This window comes from Bubalus kerabau, chromosome 11, assembly GCF_029407905.1.
Source record: "Bubalus kerabau isolate K-KA32 ecotype Philippines breed swamp buffalo chromosome 11, PCC_UOA_SB_1v2, whole genome shotgun sequence".
Lineage (NCBI taxonomy): Eukaryota > Metazoa > Chordata > Mammalia > Artiodactyla > Bovidae > Bubalus > Bubalus kerabau.
The window spans coordinates 81,362,909-81,381,343 of NC_073634.1; the positions used below are offsets into that span (position 1 = coordinate 81,362,909).

Consider the following 18,435-nt stretch of genomic DNA (forward strand, 5'->3'; position numbering starts at 1 on the left):
TATTCTTGACTGGAAAATTCCGTGGACAGAGGAGCCTGGCAGGTTACAGTCCATGAGGTCGAATAGAGTCAGAACAACTGAGCATGCACACGTGCATGGTAGTTAATGAGGACAGGAGAGAAACTTCTTTGAGAAAAGTGAAACAACCTAGTAACAACTAACAAGAGAAAAACATTAACAAAACTTTGTTCCTTGAAACAAACTCCAACAAATAGGTCAACAAGGGAAGTTCAAAGGCAGCCAGCATTAATTCGAAGAACGAGGGGAAAAAAAAAAAAAAGACAGGAAATTGCTGCAAAACTTACCAGCTACAAGGAATCACCTGTTTGCCAAGAAACAGGTGAAAATTTTGACCGAACAGGTGGCCATTACTTTCAAAGACTTAACAAAGAAATAGACTCAGTAAGGAAGAATGAATAAAATAAATATGTAGTCCCAGAGAAGAAATGGTCAGAAGACAAGAGAAAACAATCTAGCACATTTGCAGAACTCAGAAAAGAGGTACAAGGAAAAAAAAATCACAGAAATCAAAACAAAAGTAGAGAAGTAATAGGGGAGTGGGGGTAAAAATACAGAAAAAGTGCTTGAGAATAGAGATCAAACAAGCATAGAAAATGCGAAGAAATAATTTCTAGATAAATCCTAAAGACGTTGACACACAGAGAAGACCGTGGAGATGCAACAAGCCCAGAATTGGAGTCCCCAAAGAAGGAAAACAGTATCATAGAGCTGGACAAATTGTGCAAGAAGTTCCTAAAATAAAGGCAACTTGACACATTGTGCACCAGGGGAAGTAGACACAAAGTGGCCAGTAAGTGCTGGGACATATTACATATTAAAAATAAAGTAACAATCCCTCTTTCTCTTTCTTTTCTCTTTCCCTTCTCATCAATTCGGTCCAGAAGTCATTTGGTGGCACCGAGCACAACAGGCATGCACAGTGGTGCTTGGGGGTGGTGGGGTGGGCTACTGCAGCGGTAGCATTGGAGCATCAGCTGAGTAAGGAGGACACCTGAGTGAAGAGTGCAGTGGACAGAATGTGTCCTCCCAAATTCATATGTTGAAATCCCACTCGCAACGTCATGGTATTCGGAGCTGGAACTTTGGGAGGTGATTAGGTCATGAGGGTGAAGCCTTCATGCGTGGGGTTAGTGACCTTGAAAATAAAAGGGATTCCAAAGAGCTCCCTCCCTTTGTTTCCATGATACAGTGAGAAGCAGGCAGTCTGCAGTCTGGAAGAAGGTCCTCATCAGAACCAACTCTGCTGGTACTCTGGTCTCAGACATCCAGTTTCCAGAACTATGAGAAACTTGTGTCTGTTGTTTACATGCCATCCAGTCCAAGGTACTGTGGATTTCAAAAAAATATTCACAACCTAAAAGTTGAGAGTTATATTGCATTCAGCAGAAATTTTTAGGACTTTAGCCCAGAAAGGAGTATCTCAAGCAACCCTGAGAAAACTGCTCTGAGGAGGTGAAGGGGGGACCTAGGTTATTTAGAAGTTTTGCAACAAAAGGCAGGTAGTCTGAATATCAAAAGATTATTGCTAATTAAAGAAAATGGGGTATCCCAGGTTAAGGAAATTAGCACTTTGTACGTATGGGAAAAGATGCAAGAGTCTGGGCTCACTGAAATCATTCCTCTGATATGCACTTCACCTGTCTGAGGCCAGTATCCTGTGTTTTCATACCCTGAGTTTCCTCAGGGCTAACCATAGGGAGTTATTGCAATCTTATGGCTGCTGCTGCTGCTGCTAAGTCACTTCAGTCGTGTCCGACTCTGTGTGACCCCATAGACGGCAGCCCACCAGGCTCCCCCGTCCCTGGGATTCTCCAGGCAAGAACACTGGAGTGGGTTGCCATTTCCTTCTCCAATGCATGAAAGTGAAAAGTGAAAGTGAAGTCGCTCAGTTGTGTCTGACCCTCAGCGACCCCATGGACTGCAGCCCTCCAGGCTCCTCCGTCCATGGGATTTTCCAGGCAAGAGTACTGGAGTGGGGTGCCATTGCTTTCTCCGCTGATGGCTGCTAGATAGCAAGTATTCTGTTCCTTCTTGAGTGTCCTCAGGGCTCATTGGCTTACATTCAGTTCAGTTCAATTGCTCAGTCGTGTCCGATTCTTTGTGACTCCGTGGACTGCAGCACGCCAGGCTTCCCTGTCCATCACCAACTCCTGGAGTTTACCCAAACTCACATCCATTGAGTCGGTGATGCCATCCAACCATCTCATCCTCTGTTGTCCCCTTCTCCTCCCGCCTTCAATCTTTCCCAGTATCAGGGTCTTTTCCAATGAGTCAGCTCTTTGCCTGATAGGTGCTTACATTGGAGGGTTACAATCACTGATGACTGTGATAACCTGTTTACCAATATGGCAGGAAATATTGCATTTCTCAGCACTTTGTTATAGCAGCCTGAACTAAGACCAAAAGTGACTAGTCCTGGGAGGTTGGAGCCTAAGGAAGGAGCCACATGGGGAACAGCTGGCTTGCAAAGGGTCTCACAGCCCAAGTAGAGTAAGGTGAAGGTCCATGTTGGAGCTTAAGTGGGTGAGGAGGACTTCCTTGTGGTGGGACAGCTCAGCACTGGGTGTTGAGCCCAAACAGCATGAGAATGGCCTCAGCACAGGTGAGAGGCAGACAAGTATCATATGTCCTGCCTGGGGCTTGGGGCTATAAGGCGCAGGCAGGGTTAAAAGGCTGTGCATACTCAGCAAAGTGCACACATGGCAGCGCCAGCGTGTAGGTGACAGAAAGGCAGACATGGAGCATGGATAGGGGAGGTGTAAAAGGACATCACCTCTGACCCCTGGACTCAGGAACCTGGGTGCCTAGCTCAGCACAGCACATAGCACCCAGCATGACCAGGAGACCACAGACGGCTCAGACCATGGGGCTGGCCCCACGGCTGTCCGTGGGGATCAACACAAATGCAGAGACATGAAGGTGCCAGAGCTGATCAGGAGCGCTGCTGCAGGCCAATTTCCATCCCGCCCCAGGGTCCCACCCACAGGCTCTTGTCTGCCACCTTCTCACTTTGATTTCTCCTCCCCAACCCAGGACTTCAGTAGAAGCTGCCTTGGGTTGATCAGAAGCAGATGATTTGAACGACCTGCAAGAGTTAATGACCACAGCAGCCCAAGGGCGTTTGAATCAGAGATAAGCAGGTGACTCTGAAGACTCTGGTTTCTGCTCTAGGCTCTGTGTCTGGCACCTCACTGACTCAGACTTGTGTAAACTCAGCACACAGGTTCCCAAGACATCTCAGCCAAGTTCCAGAAAGGAGAGGTTTTCATGCAAGCTCCCAGGATTCACTCTCTATAATGCCATTGGTGAAGAGCTCATTGAAGAGGATTTTGAACTTAAAATGTAAACTCCAAACAATCGCAGATGGAAGGTCAGAGTTCTTTGTAAGGGCAAATCAGCAAAGATATTAGGAGGCACTCCTTCCGGGTCAGACAGCATGGGATGAGGGTTGCAGGTGAGAAAGCTAAAGAATCGGTGATAAGGAAGATAATGGACAGGACTGGAAAGGGATGTTTTCATCAGTCACACCTGGATAAGGGTTTCAGCCATTTCAGAGGTTGGAGGATTATAGAACAGGGTGGTAATAAATTTTCTCTGCTATGGTGGAAATGTTCTCTGTCTGTACTAATACAGCAGCACTAGGAACACGTAGCTAATGAGCACTTGAAATGTGACTGGTGCAGCTGAAGATCTGTATTTTTTTATTTTATTTAACTTGCATTCATGAAAATATTTAAATAGGCCCATGTGGCTAGTGGCAACCACAGCAGACAGCTCAGCTCTACAGAATTGGTGACCATTGTATAATTGACTCCTGATGTACTGGGTGAGTTATGGTTATTTTCAATTGTCTCAGATAATAATAATTTTAAAAAGTATTTCAGATACAATTTTTAGTTAAAGAATCCTTAATTCGTGTAAGTCGAGTCTGCAGAGCTCTGGAGTCACCTGTAGGCAAGTTAAGTGAAGTCATCTGCTGCTTGTGGTCCAGACGGTGGTGTCCAGAGAGGGGGGAGTAAATGAGGAAGTGCTCCCCAATGGGCATTACTGGAGCACAATGAGGAACAGTCCCTGTCTTGTGTAAAGAAGAAGCTTGGTGAATAGGTAAAGTGCCACGGAGACTCCCCAGTGAAGTAGAATTCCCCAGGGATCCTGTCCCCACCTACACCTGCAACGAGGGTACCTCTCCCTGGCCTCAGTACCAGCGCCCCTCATGCAAAGGCCACAACTCCCAAGAATGTTCTCCTATGTCCAAAGCTGCTGCCTGAGGTGTTAGAGGAGCTGGGTTCCAGGTACAAATATCCCTGATTTTGTGAAATACTTTGCCACTCCAGCCCTGGAGCAACCCTACTTGTTTCACCCAAATGCTCAGACTTCAGCAACATCTGGTTGCCATGAGAGGTTACTAAAAAAAACAAACTAATTTTTAACAATCATGAGATCTTCCTCTACCTCCTGCCTCCCTCCCTCTCTCTGAGGTGGAAGCCCTTTGGGTAAGCCTCCCTTCAGGTATCTTGAGACCCTCTGGAATGCCTTTTTGTCTGTGGTTTACCCTTCCTATCACTCACTAGCTTCCCCCACTTGGAGCACTGAGGTTCAGGTACACCCCCAGTGCCCAGTTTCTGCAAATGCCAACCTCTGGCCAGGCCTGCTACGGATCTGGGTTCTTGCCGAAGAATCATATATAAATATGGCTTACAAAAAACAAAGTGCTGTGCTCAGAGCTCAGAGTGTTCTTAAAGAGAAAAGGCCAAAAGCCCAGTAGATGCCTCTCTCCTGTCTGAAGTCAGAGAAGAGCAGGGCTGGAAGCCTCCCCAGAGATGACCCAAAGTAATGCCATCGTTCTCCTTGTGAGGACAGCCTCAGACTCACTGGGCCAGTCATTGCCAAAACTCAGGATGGGTTGCATGGGCCCGGCAGGCAGTGCCATATTCTGGAAACCAGATCCCATCAGCCATGGCATGTTCTTAGCCTCACCACCTGGTTTCAGACATCCACCCAAGTGTTGATACCTCCTCTCACTACCAGGGAGAAGACAGTTACCACACAAATGCTCTCACTCCCAAAGTCCTACAGAAGTCAGGGCTGACCCTGAGGCCCCGTGCCTGACGGTGAATGAGTGAAGCCAGCCTGTGATACCTCAGGGTGGTCACACCCTTCTGGAGACTCTGTGGGTCTCCCACTGCCTTCCAGGCCTGAGTTCTAGGAGTCAGCATCTAGGCACCATTCTATACTCCCAACACCATTGACTGGAGAAGGCTCCTGAGATATCTTCACCCATGACCAGCACCCCTAAACCCCCTGCCCTGAAAAAACACAGCTTGTTCCATTGTCTGTGTCCCCACCAGGCACACGCATGCAAGTTTAGTCGCTCAGTCATGTCCGACTCTTGCGACCCCATCGACTGTAGCCTGCCATGGCATTCTGTCCATGAGAATCTGTCCATGGGATTCTCCAGGTGAGAATACTGGAGTGGGTTGCCATTTCCTTCTCCAGGGGATCTTTCCAACCCAGGGATCGAACCCAGGTCTCCTGCATTGCAGTAAGACTCTTTACCGACTGAGCTACGAGGGAAGCCAGAAAACCACAAAGCCAATGCCCAGGCCAGGCTCCAGGGCAGCGAGGGGAAAATCTGTCAGCAGGTGGAGCTCTGGGTACAACACACAGGGCAGCAGGTGATGGAGCCAACCCTCCGGCATTCAGGGGGTGAGCAGCAGTTAGGGAGAGGGGCCGAGGGGTCCTCCTGGTGAGGAGCACTGGTAGGAACCTCCAGAAGCTGCGTGGTGCCTCCTTGGGTCAGCAGAGCCTCGTTGACCCAGTCAGTGCCGATCCCTCCTGGAGGAGGGGAGGCAGCCATGATACCTCAGCTGCTTCCTTCACAGAGAAAAGGGAGACCAAGGGGGTCTGAAACATGAAGGGGGTCTGGGCACTCTCCTGAGCCAACTTGGGTCCCTCCCTGTGGTCCATATCCCAGAATCTTCAGCTCCTAGAACAATCCTCCAAGGCAATGGTCCCCCAACTTGTTGGCACCAGGGACTGGTTTCATGGAAGACAATTTTTCCATGGATGGGCTGGGGTGGGGATGGCTTGGGGATGATTCAAGTGCATGGACTACAGCTCTCCAGGCTCCTCTGTCCATGGAATTCTCCAAGTAAGAATACTGGAGTGGGTAGCCATCCCTTCTCAGGGGATATTCCCAACCTAGGGATCGAATCCTGGTCTCCTGCATTGCAGGCAGGTTTTCTTGTTTGTTTGTTTTTTTACTGTCTGAGCCACCAGTGAAGCCCCTATTATTACATCAGCTCCACCTCAGATCGTCAGGCATTAGATCCTGGAGGTTGGGGGTTATCTGCTATAAGGCCTAAAATTGTGCTTTGCACATAGCACATACTCAGGAAATATTTGCCCAATGAATGGGTGACTCTGAAAGTTAGACTCTACTCACCTGCTGCTGCTGATTTCCTGGCAAAACTAGGTTGCAGCTTCTATCTTTGTGTGTTGGGACAAGGTCTTGTCCCCTCATTGTCTCAGTCCCTGGTCCCTGGCCCTTGGCAAGAACTCTGGGACCATCACAGTGCCCTCTCCTCAAGTTTCACTCGGCATGGACAGAATTGGGACTTGGGAAGCCGGCAAGATTCTCTAGCGTGGGCAGAATTTTGACAAGTCTGGGCCGAATCCTGGTGTCACTCCTGTCAGACAGGTTTAGATGGCTCTGTTTCATAGCGCCTGCAGTCCTGAAGAGTGGCATAAACATCTCACAGCCCTCCCTCATCTCAAATGCCCTTTCATGGGACAGCTGCCAGCTGCAGTGAGGTCAAAAGTAGAGCCAGACAGCACCTTCCTTGACGGTTCCCTTCAGAGGGTTGGGAGGAAATCCCCACAAAAGCTTTCTCTCCTGAGACGCTTAGGTGAACATGAGCAGACACTGCCTACGATTAATTCATCCATTCACTCCACACACTTGACTCAAGAGCCTTCATGTCAGGCACTATCCCAGGATCTGGGGTCCAGCACTGAAGACAATGAAGTCCCCACTCTCATGGAGCTTACATTCTTGTGCAGGAAGACCAATGATAAATAATTCTTGGGACGGTGCTGTGCTACATGCCAAGAAGAAAAATCAATCAGAGTAAGGAGATACAGAATGGCTGCGTGGGAAGTGTGTGTGTGTGTGTGTGTGTGTGTGTGATCTAAGGAAGTGTCTTCAGAGATCTTTCAGAGAAAAGTGAATTTGAACAGAGATCTGGAGAAAGTGAGGAAGTGAGCTATGAGTGTATCTGGGGAGAAATGGTCCAGGCAGAGGAGTTAAAAACACAAAGACCCTGAAGCACGAGTGTCTGGTGTGTTTTAGGACCAGCCCAGCATCCAGCGTGGCTTAAGGGAGGGTGAAAGGAGTAGGTCTGAGATGTAGCTGGAAGCCAGATTACGAATGGCATGGTAAAGATTTTGGATTTATTCCAAGTGAGACAGGCAGCTATTGAAGGGTTCTGAGTGGACATGATCCGACTTGAGTTATGAAAGGGACACACTGCTGGGTGCAGAAGAGACTAGGGCAGGGCAAGGGTAAGGGCAGGGAGATGAGGTTTCGCAATAATCCAGCTGAGGGATGATGGTAGCCCAGATCATGGTGGTTAGTGGTCATGATGGAAAGAGTAAAAAATGGGTGGAATCTGAATATATTTCAAAGGCAAACCGACAGGATTATTCTGATGGATTGCGTGTGATATTAGAGAAAGATAAAAGTCAAAGATGACTCCAGGGATGACTCAGACTGTTGATCTGAACAAAGAGGAAGAAGGAAGCTGCGGCAAGAAATGGCCTTGCACCCTGGGATCTTGTATTTCTCTGAGAAGGAAATGAAAATCAGGACATGCCGAGGGTCTCGACTTAGCGATTTTAGCCCGCTGAAGATGGTGACCCTGCAAAGGTGTTGATGGGCATGTAAGTGCAATAGCGGCACAGTGAAGACAGGACACTGCTGGTGGGGATATGGGTGCAGACGCAGGTTAGCACATGCACACGGGTGTGTATCATGAGATGCCTGTACCGTAAGGCACACTCAGAATCTCATTAAAGCAGGAGCCTGAAAGAGCATCTACTCATCTTAATTTTAACCAATGTATGCACTAGCCTTTGACTTGAACAGTCCAATAAGATTCACCTAGCTCTGTATTATCTATAGCGAAATCTTGAGATTATGTGGAATTGTGTGTAGACACTAAAACGATTAGTTGAAAAGGAGGAGCACAAACTGCGGAATGAGAACCACAATCCATTTACTCTAGATTCCCATGGACATTGAATTATAAATACTGGCCAGAAGGTTCTGATCTTTGCCCTCAGTTTCTCCTCACTTAGAAGCTGGTAAAAATGTGTAACTAATGTGGCCAAGAGATTAATTTCTTCCCCTCAGGATTCCTCCATGTCCAACTTTGGGACCCACACTGAGATTGTCCTACCTGATGTAGTTTGCTCCAGGGTGTTTTACCTTTTTTTTTTCCCCCCACACTGCATGGCATGTGGGATCTTAGTTCCAGGACAAGGGAGTGTCTGGTGTCTGGCCCCTGGTGTCTGGACCAGGGATCCAACCCATTCCCCACCCCCCCTTCCCCTCCCCCTGTGCAATGGAAGGGTGGAGTCTTTAACCACTGGATTGTCAGGAAAGTCCCTGGGACATTAACTTCTTGCTTCAAACCATTTGTTACTATTCATGACCAAGGATTCTTAGTTTTTGCTTATGTCTGTATTTCAAAGGAGAATTTGTTTCTTTCTAATATGTTCTATGAAATGCTGAATGTTGGCTCTATTTATTGACCAGGCAAGACAATACAACAGGGTAGTTTGGTGTTGGACAAGCTCTCTAGGATCAGCCCTTTCTGTGAGCATCAGAGATGAGGGTGGGTGCAGGGGGAACTTAAAGCCCCTTTGACACAGGCAGCGCACAGGGGACCATGAACACTGAAGGTGAGTGAACAGGAAAAACTCTTTGTTTCCTCTGCGTGTGTGCTAAGTCGCTTCAGTTATATCCAGCTCTTTATGACCCTATGGACCATAGCCTGCCAGGCTCCTGTCCATGGGATTCTCCAGGCAAGAATACTGAAGTGGGTTGCCATGCGCTCTGCCAGGGGATCGTCCCAAACCAGGGATTGAACCTGCATCTCTTATGTCTCCTGCATTGACAGGTGGGTTCTTTACCACTAGAGCCATCTGGGAAGCCTTTGTTTCCTTTCAGTTCAGTTTAGTTCAGTTCAGTCGCTCAGTCGTGTCCGACTCTTTGGGACCCCATGAATCGCAGCATGGCAGGCCTCCCTGTCCATCACCAACTCCCGGAGTTCACCCAAACTCATGTCCATCAAGTCGGTGATGCCATCCAGCCATCTCATCCTCTGTCGTCCCCTTCTCCTCCTGCCCCCAATCCCTCCCAGCATCAGAGTCTTATCCAATGAGTCAACTCTTCGCATGAGGTGGCCAAAGTACGAGAGTTTCAGCTTTAGCATCAGTCCTTCCAATGAACACCCAGGGCTGATCTCCTTCAGAATGGACTGGTTGGATCTCCTTGCAGTCCAAGGGACTCTCAAGAGTCTTCTTCAGCACCACAGTTCAAAAGTATCTATTCTTCGGCGCTCAGCTTTCTTCACAGTCCAACTCTCACATCCATACATGGCCACAGGAAAAACCATAGCCTTGACTAGATGGACCTTTGTTGGCAAAGTAATGTCTCTGCTTTTTAATATGCTGTCTAGGTTGGTCATAACTTTCCTTCCTTTATGTACCAACTAATGGAAAAAAAACTCTTTTCTCCCTCTGTTACTCTTAATATTTCACTTCTTGTCACCAAATATGTGTGTGGGGGGCGAGGGGTGTAGTTCTCACACCAAGCAATTCTCCAGTTCTCTCTGGATGTTAACTGGTGTCCTATTATCATAATTCATTCAATTCTGACACTCTCTACCCAGTGTTAGGGCAGACCCTGCAGCTTAAGGGCCAGTCCCAGAAGATTTGCTCCACCCTCCCCCACTTCAGGTGTCAGTTGCAGGTCCAGGTTGTCACCTGTGCTTCTGACCTGTTGCTGCTGCTGCTAGGTCAATTCAGTAGTGTCCGACTCTGTGCAACCTCATAGACGGCAGCCCACCAGGCTCCCCTGTCCCTGGGATTCTCCAGGCAAGAACACCGGAGTGGATTGCCATTTCCTTCTCCAATGCATGAAAGTGAAAAGTGAAAGTGAAGTCGCTCAGTCGTGTCCGACTCTTAGCAACCCCATGGACTGCAGCCAACCAGGCTCCTCCGTCCATGGGATTTTCCATGCAAGAGTACTGGAGTGGGTTGCCATTGCCTTCTCTGGATTCTGACCTACTGGCTACAAATCAGAGGTTCCCAAGTTTCCACAGTGATCTCCTTGGCTTCGATAATTTGCTGGAGAGGCTCACAAAAGTCAGAAAAATAGTTTACTAGTTTTACTAGTTATTACTGGTAACTAGATTACCAGTTTATTTATAAAGGAATACTTCTCAGAAAGCCAGATGGCAGAGATGCCTAGGATGGGGCACAGGGAAAGGGGTGCAGAGTTTCCACACCCTTTCCACATGTGCCATCCTCTGGCACCCCAACATCTTCATCAACCCAGAATTTCCCCAAACTCCAGTTGTTTAGGGCTTTTGGAGGCTTCATTTGTAGACAAGATTGCTTAAATCTTTGGAGTTGGTGATTGAATTCAATCTTCAGTCTCTCCTAGTTCTGCTGGAAATCAAGGGGTGAGGTTGAAAGTTTCAATCTTTTATCTTGATTACCCAGTCAGTTGCCCTGGCAACCAGCCAACCTCCACCCTTAGAAGTTTTCCAAAAGTCACTTTCATAAATGTAAACTCACGTGTGGTTGAAAGAGACTTGTTATGAATAGCCAAAGAAACCTTTATTTCTCTTTTCATGTAGAAAATTCCAAGGGTTTTAGGAGCTCTAAGCCAGGAATGCGGCCTACAAGCAAATATATATTTCTTATTATAAATCACAATTTCACAGTGAACCTGGTGTACTACTAGAACATTCTCAATAATATTCTGTATATGTTTTTTTCTCACAGAAATGCATCTCTCGTTTAATGACAAAATGAGAAAATACAATCTACTTTCAAAATCTCCATCCCTGGCAGTCTATAAAGCAGAAGATTCTAGTAGATTTTCATAGACACTAAGGACAGATGGTTATTTATTTTTGAATTTATGAGCATAGTTTGACTCCCTGACTCACCTCACTGCCTCAGAAATCACCCCAATGGAATGCAAGTCAGACGCTGGGAATTATGGAAGTCTGAGATAGTACAAGGTCTCTTGTTCCAGTTCTGCCCTTGTCTTGGTCAGAGACATTGGATAAAGTCATAGATCTCACAGTCTCTAGGATCTACCCTTCTTATTTCAAGCCAAGAAGACTGTTACTCTCCATGATGCCCAAATGGCCAGGATTTCCCTCTGAAAAACCATAAAAAGCTGGGAGAACCCCACCCTATCCAGGCATGTTTATATTCAGGGATATGCCTCTGGCTCTCCTTCTAATATTCAGTTGGCCTCTCCTTCAAGGGCAATAGAATGCATGAGATCACAACAGCCTTGGCTTTAGGAACAAACATTTAGAGAACACAAGCGAATAAACCCATAGCCACCACAGCTTATCCAAGCTAGAACAAGTGTTCCCAGAACCCAAAACATACCACAATCCAGATCTCCATTGTTTAATTGCCTGTCATGGAAGAGCAATTGGCAGTCAATTTTTAGTTGACAGCAGCGGTGGGGGGCGGGGGGGGGTTGCGGTTGGGGGGTTGAGAGGGGGGAGCACGGAGTGTCTTTATTTATTTTGTACCGGCTTTAGGGCAAGGAGTGGAATTCAAGCCATGTGTTCCTTAGAATACCACTGTGGAAACTACTTTGAGATTGGAAATAAAAGCTTCGGAGAAATATTATGCTTGAGACTGGAGGCTTCACTTTGAGAGCAAGGGATTATTCCATGCTATGGAAATTCACCAGATAAAGAACATCTAAGGGAAATTTCTCCTCATAATTTTGAGAATAAGAAATTGTTGTAAACCACGCCTCTCGCTTGTGTGCTCATGCTTAGTCACTCAGTTGTGTCCAGCTCTTTGTGACCCCACGGACTGTAGCCTGCCAGGCTCTTCTGTCCATGGAATTTTTCAGGCACGGATACTGGAGTGGGTTGCCATTTCCTTCTCTGGGGGATTTTCCCGACACAGGGATTCAACCTATGTCTTCTACATTGGCATGCAGATTCTTTACCACTGAGCCACCAGGGAAGCCCAAACCCACACCTCTACAACTATACAATTCCTTAAGAAGTTGGGCTCTGTCCTGGAAGGGGAAGGTGGCTTATTTCAGCTGTGCATGGGCTAGTCAGGGTCTTGCTCCACTTTAGTGGTGAGACAGGACTCTAACAGATGAGGCTGCAATGATGGGGCAAGCCAGGAAGCAAAGTGGTTGTCACCACAGGTCACCATCTTCAGGAACTCTTAATTGACAGAACAAGCTGAAGCCCAGGGGAGTGGAATAGACCTTTCACCCAGTGTCACTGGCCTTGGCAGAGAACATTCAAGAGACTCTCTACTGAGTAACCAGAATCTAGATCATGCAGCAAAAAAAAAAAAAAAAATCAATTTAGTCACTGAGCTCTTTCCCTCTCCCACCATGGTTTCCTGGGGCTACAGAAAAGTGGCTTCGAACTATACCCAGTACTCAAACTATGGTTTTGAAGGGAAGACATGTTAGTCCCTGATGAGTGAGAACAGTATCAGAGATTTTACTGGCAGTCACTCAAAGCAAAAGAGAGCCTGCCAGGTCTGCCCAGGGTGAGCGTGAATAGCAAGAAAATAAAAGTGGTCTTTCCGTTAGGCAAATGTACCACAAGGGGGCAAGGCAGGGAGGAATACAACACACAAAAGATAGCAAATCTCTCTGAGAGTAACCATAATCAAAGAACAGAAGCTCTACTTAATAAAAACTTGTACATGAATGTTCACAGCAGTGTATTGATAAAAGGTGAAAACAACCCAGATGTCTATCAATTGAATGGATAAATAAAATGTGGTGTATCTGTGCAACGGAATATTATTTGGCCATAAAAAGGAATGAAGTATTTACACAGGCTACAGCATAGATGAACCTTGAAACATTATGCTCAGTGAAAGAAGCCAGCCACACACACACAAAAACCCACATCCATTTATATAAAATGTCCAGAAGAGGCAAACTATATACACAGATAAAAAGTGAGTTAGTGGTTGCTTAGGGCTAGGAGGTATGAGGATGTGTAGAGTGGTAGCCTAAGAGTATATTTTATTTTTAAAGTGAAGTAAATATCCTAAAATTGACTGTGCTGATGATTGCAAGTATCTATGGATAAACTAAGACTTATTGAATTGTACACGTTAAACAGGCAAACTGTATGACCTGTGAGTCGTAGCTTAATAAAACTGCTTTAAAAATAAGAGCCAGCAAAGTTTCTAAGAAGAGACCCATTAAAACAAAAAATAAGATTCAGAAAAAACTGACAGTGAAGGCATGAGAAAAGAGTGTTAGAAAGAAAAGAAACAGCCACATTTTCTGTAAATGCTTATGTTATATTTTAATACCATGACTTCAAGAAAATAAGTTCCAGATGATGTATCAACTCAGGCCCAGTCAGAAAAATAGAGACCACAGTAATTACTTTAACAGAGAGAATTTAACACAGGGTATTGGTTACACTGGCATTCAAGAGCTGAAAGGGTGAGTGAGGTAGTACAGAGTTATAAATACCAGGGGACTTGGACCTCCTTGGAGGGTGCACCCCAGTTACTCCTACTCAGGAGTTTAGAAAAGAGGCCCCGGGAACTGGGCCTTAGACCTCTGTCTGAAGCGGGGCCCTGACCAGCTACTGTGTACAACTTTGAAGGGTGAACTGGCCAGTTCCAGGAGCCTGCAAAGAAGTTAGAAACTAGAACCAACTTCTACAGTTGAGCTGAAGTGCTCTTTTGAGATCATTCTGACAGGAATAACATGAGAACTAGAAGGGGCAAGAAGCCTCTCCTTTCTCTGACCTTCTAATCTCTCTCCAAGGGCCCACAACTGGCAATGTCTACCTGGGGGAGCCAGCTGGGCAGGATCCCAGCCTAAGCATCACAAAGTTTGGAGCTGAAATACAATAGATTAACACTCAATATAGATGAGGATAACAATCTAAAATGAGATGAAAAGGAAGACTGAAGGGTTAAGGAAACCCTGAAACCAAAACAACACTGCACCATTGTACCATTTGACTGAAAGCTGAATTAATAATTTGATGAAAAGGCTTGATTTAAATATAATGAATTACCAGGAAAAAGACAAGATATTAAAGAAATTAGTAAGGAGATGATGCATGTGGAGGACAAAGTTTTTGTTTGTCTTTCAAACATACTTTTTAGGGAATTCCCTGGCAGTTCAGTGGTTAAGATTCAGGGCTTTCACTGCTGGGGGCCCATGTTCAATGCTGGTTGGGGAATTAAGATCCTGCAACAACATAAATTCTTTTTAATAGTATCTTTACATTAGCTTTACAATAGTAGTGGTACAAAATATTTAAAATAAGAATAATCATTGTCCCTGAAGTAGAGAATCCATCAAAGATCACAGAAATAATATTCAGAGCTACTACACACAAAAAATCCCCTGAAATGATTAAAAAACCACAACTTCCAAATATCATGGTTATGTTTTAATATCAGGAAAATATGTTCGAGACTGATTGACAGTGAGACACATTGTTGTTAAGACACTGAAGTTCAAAAGTACAGAAAAAATTCTTAAGTAGGTTAAAATCAAATCGGCCTCAGGTTTTCCACAAGCCTTTTCACTAAAAGCAATGTTTGCAAAGTCCTGAAGGGAAAAACTGCAAGACCCAAGAATAGCTGTTGCTTGAGTTTAAATAAAACAGGAAGACATTTTCAAGCATGAAATAACTTAGGGAATAGGAAACTATCATGAAAAATTGCAAATGGACACAAATTCTTTGAAGCTTCTCTCATCAAAAGGTAAAGTCTATTTCTTTATCTTTTAAATCCATGCTGGCTTATAATTTGCTTTGACCAATGACTTGGAAGGGACACTATATAAGGTCCAAGCCTAAGCCTCAGGGGACAGTGCCACTTCCAAACTCCCTCTCCGAGGGATGAACAGGTCTGAGCAAGCCTGTGGGAGGGGCTACAAAAGGCTTTGGCTGACCACCAGATCGGACCCCAGGCTCCCTGGTCAGCCGCTGCTGCTGCTGCTGCTGCTAAGTTGCTTTAGTCATGTCCGACCCTATGTGACCCCATAGACGGCAGCCCACCAGGCTCCCCTCTCCCTGGGATTCTCCAGGCAAGAACACTGGAGTGGGTTGCCATTGCCTTCTCCAGTGCGTGAAAGTGAAAAGTGAAAGTGAAGTCGCTCAGTCGTGTGGGACTCTTAGTGACCCCATGGACTGCAGCCTTCCAGGCTCCTCCATCCATGGGATTTTCCAGGCAAGAGTACTGGAGTGGGGTGCCATTGCCTTCTCCGTGGTCAGCCACTAGCCAACCACAATCACATAGGTGAGTCCAGGAGACATCAGCTGAAATTCCCAGTTGAATGCAGCCCATCTGACTAACCCACAGAACTGGGATATAGGGAAAGATCATTGAGGGTGGTTTATAATCCAAGTAGAGGCTGATATGGGCTTCCAAGGTGGCTCAGTGATAAAGAACCCGCCTGCAATGCAGGAGACATGGGTTTGATCGCTGAGTTTGGAAGATTCCCTGGAGAAGTAAATGGCAACCCACTCCAGTATTCTTGCCTGGGAAATTCCTTGGACAGAGGAGCCTGGCAGGCTACAGTCCATGGGGTCACAAGAGTCAGACATGACTTAGAGACTAAATAACAACAACAAGAGGCTGATCCATGACAAAATCCATACTACTAAATCAAAATGAAGTCAGAAATGAAGAAGCAATAAACAATAAATACATTTAACTGAAAAGGGTGTAGAAACAAGGGAGCCCTCTTAGACTGTTGGTGGGAATATAAATTGGTGTGGCCACTAAGGAGAACAATATGTAGATTCATCAAAAAACTAAAAATAGAGTTAGCATATGATCCAGCAATCCTGCTCCTGGGCATATATATATACAGAGAAAACACTAATTAAAAAACATACATGCACCCCAATGTTCATAGTAGCACTATTTACCATAGCCAGGATATTGAAGCAACCTAAGTGTCCATTGACAAATGAATGGGTAAAGAAGATGTGGTATATATGTACAGTGGAATATAACTCAGCCATGAAAAAGAGCAAAATAATGCCATTTGCAGCAATATGGATGGACCTAGAGATTATCATACTAAAGGAAGTAAGTCTGACAGAGAAAGACAAATATCATGTGCTATCACTCATATGTAGAATCTAAAAAAAAAAAAAAGATACAAATGAACTTATTTACAAAGCAGAAACAGACTCACAGACATAGAAACAACCTTACAGTTACCAAAAGGGGAAATGGGGCGGGGGGGAGAATAAATTATGAGTTTGGGATTAGCAGATACATACTACTATATAAACTAGATAACAACAGGATCCTACTATATAGCACAGGGAACTGTATCTAGTATCTTGTAATATACTATGAGGGAAAAGAATCTGAAAAAAAACAACAACATACACACACACACACACACACACATATATATATGTAAAACTGAGTTAACTTTCTATACACCACCAGAAACTAACACAATATTGTAAATTATACTTTAATTAAAAAATTAAAGAAAAATACATTTAAATGCTGAAATTAAGACAAATCAGTATGGAAATGATGGATTAAAATAGCATGTCAATGTTATAAACTCTGACAAAGTGAAAAATCATAAAAGCAAAAAATTAGGAAGTACAGGACAGAGGTAGAAGGAACTGAAAGTGTGCAGATCTATCTTTCATAGCAGGGAACTCAGTAGTGACCAATATTGGAGCATGTAGTTTGAAAAAGTTACTCTGTCCTATTAATGATTTTTATAATTGTGTTTAACCTTTGAGAAACTTCTCACGAGTCAATTTCTCTTGCAGTGAAGAAACATGCATCTGAGTAGATCCTTCAGTTAAATTCAAGTTAAGACTAAATTCAACACTGTACTTTAAAAAACAACATGTGCAGATTGAGCTTACCCCTGTTATAGTCACTCTACATATGTAGCTCTCTATCCACCTATCTGTATTTATCTATGTAATAATGGCATTCACCAACCATGGTTATTTGTAGTATTTCTGAGATATTAAAATTGGGGTGATTTGAGCTTTTCTTTAGGCTTCCCTGATAGCTCAGTTGGTAAAGAATCTGCTTGCAATGCAGGAGACTCTGGTTTGATTCCTGGGTCGTGAAGATCTGCTGGAGAAGGGATAGACTACTTACTCCAGTTTTCCTGGAGCTTTTCTTATTTCTTAAAGCTTCTATAAAAGGCTTAAATGATTTTTATTAAAACCACAAAGTTCTAAAAGGAGTTTACAAGAAGTTCCTTGAGAGAGAGGTCCCAGTGGAAAGCTGATATTTGCATAGGGAATATTGAAATAGCATTATGCTGTAAAATGTGATCTGTCTAAGCTGGTGGTTCTCAATGGCTCCACAGCATAACCACTGAAGAGCTTTTTTAAAACATCAGTGTCTCCGCTCAGACCCATTAAATAAAAATCTCTGGGATGGGGCCTGGAAATCGAGATCTTTAAAATGTTGGCCAGGTGATTCTGATATGCAACTCTGGTTGAGAAGCACTTGTCTCAACAGGCCATATAGACATAACCCTCAGATGCAATGCGTGTGGCTGGAAAGCGAAGGACAATTGTTCATCCTATGCCTCCTCTGTCCCACCAGAACGTGCACTGGATCTGTTAGTTACTCAAGAAGAGGAGAATGAACACTCTGAGTAGGCTACTTGACCGCAGTCTAGGTTCCCTTGTGGTCGTAAGATGCCTGACAGCAGGAACTGAGGCAATATGCTTTCTTGCTGTCTTTTTTACATTCAGAAGGAGGGACTGGCTCCTTACAGAGCCCTCCCCGCCAAAGCTCTGAGTTGGCAAGTTTGTGTCTCACTGGCTTTAAATGGATGACACACCCATTGCAGAAACAGTTCCTATTGAGATGGAATTATTGTGATTGGATCACCAATGCTTCTTCAACTTCATTGTGTAGAGGAATTGCCTGGGAATCTTGTTAAAATGCAGATTTTGATTCACTAAGTTCTGGAGTGGGGCCAAGATTCTGCATTTCTAATAAGCTTCCAGATGATTAAAATGTCTGTCAGGCATCACTGTCAGTGACACGTACAATGACCACCTTAAATATCAAGCACACCTGATATTTACAGCAGCTGAGGCTTAACACAGGAAGGCT

General features: G+C 45.0%; 1 long non-coding RNA gene across 1 annotated transcript; it reads left to right on the forward strand.

The window, feature by feature from the left end:
- The first annotated feature begins 673 nt into the window (after nucleotides 1-673).
- LOC129622518 (uncharacterized) lies at nucleotides 674-5,498 on the forward strand. Its single transcript, XR_008700031.1, has 3 exons — nucleotides 674-811; nucleotides 1,211-1,344; nucleotides 3,055-5,498. It is a non-coding gene; the product is annotated as an uncharacterized LOC129622518 (long non-coding RNA).
- Nucleotides 5,499-18,435: the final 12,937 nt, after the last annotated feature.